The following is a 1,668-nucleotide window of genomic DNA, read 5'->3' as shown; positions in this document are numbered from 1 at the left end:
AGCTCGCCGAGCAGGGGGCGGAGCCTCGGCCGCTGCTGGAGAGGAAGGGGGCGGAGATTCGGAGGCGAGGGGCGGCAGTGAGGATCCCTGGCGCGTGTTTCTCCGGGCCCTGGCGTGCCTGATGCTTAGGTTCGCTGTTCATCTTTTCACTCGGGTAAAGCCAGGACTAATTTTAGCTTTTTTTTTTTTTTTGCTAATGAAATAAAATGTAGCGATAAAAAAAAGAATGAATTTTGCAAAAGCAATACCTTAGTTGCATTGTGAAAACAAGGAAAAGCAGTTTAAATATATTTGTTTCTTTTAACACGTTTATCAATTCTGAAAAAATTGCCCAAAGGGGCTTATGTTACATTTCATTCAATAAAGCAAAATCAGTGGTGATTTGAACTTGCTTCGTTTACCCGGTTGAGAAAAAAAGTGGACGTCGGAGACTACTGCTGGACCCAGCCCAGTACTTTTCTATTTAGAAAATTACCACCGAGCAAAATATAATTCCTAAATACAATACAGATCAAAATAGAAATCAACGAGTTAATTCAACAAATTTCAGTTAGGGAAGAAACCAGGATATGATCAACTGTTGTGTAGCAAGTCATGCTGAGCCCCTTCATGTTTTAATGTAACATAAATTGTAGATGGTGCCAGGCTATCACCAACCTGCCAGTCAGACCCGGTTGGTTTCTGGGCTGTTGTAGCTTGTAGACATTGCCTGACCAACTCTATGGCCTGTAGTGTCTCTAAGCTTCAACAGCAAGAGGAAATGTGGAAAAAAGGATTTGCATTCACAAAAAAGCGGGGAGTAGCTTGCTTGTTACGGCGCTTACTACCCCAAACCAAATAAGCCTGATACTTCACTTTCAATGCATATCCAGCATAGCTCTCTGAATCAACGGCAGGGGAGAAAGACCGACACTTCACGCATATCCAGCATAGCTCTCTGCTTCAACGGCAGGGGAGAAAGACCGACACTTCACGCATATCCAGCATAGCTCTGCTTCAACGGCAGGGGAGAAAGACCGACACTTCACGCATATCCAGCATAGCTCTCTGCTTCAACGGCAGGGGAGAAAGACCGACACTTCACGCATATCCAGCATAGCTCTCTGCTTCAATGGCAGGGGAGAAAGATTGATATGTCACCGATATCCAGCATACCTCTCTGCTTCAACGGCAGGGGGGATAAAGAAAAGTGGATCTATATACAGACAACAACCAACAAGGACTGAATTACATAGTCTGGGTAAACAAATAAGCATGGGTGTAGCTTGCTTATTGTGGCGGTTACTACCTCTAACTAATTAAGCTAGATATTTCACTTAGATGCAGTTCCAACACTGCTCTCTACATTAATAGGGGTGGAAGGGAAATAAAACCAAAAGGTTACTAAGAGCCAAGAGAAACAGATAAGTATGAGAAAAAAAAAGTGCTAAGCTTGCTGGGCAGACTGGATGGGCCGTTTGGTCTTCTTCTGCCGTCATTTCTATGTTTCTATGTTAAAATGAAAAAGTAATTTATTTCCTTGTCCCTCGATGATGGCTGTGGCCTCAGAGTTAATCTGGATCACTTGTGGCAGGCATGGATGGATGTCTCTGCAGTTCCTGGCGACGATCACAATGTCCTTGATGCAGCAAAAGAGTATGGAAGTGTGACCCAGCTTTGCCTGTCACT

Source organism: Rhinatrema bivittatum, chromosome 18, assembly GCF_901001135.1.
Source record: "Rhinatrema bivittatum chromosome 18, aRhiBiv1.1, whole genome shotgun sequence".
NCBI classification, from domain to species: Eukaryota; Metazoa; Chordata; class Amphibia; order Gymnophiona; family Rhinatrematidae; genus Rhinatrema; species Rhinatrema bivittatum.
Note: the sequence above shows the minus strand (reverse complement) of the source record.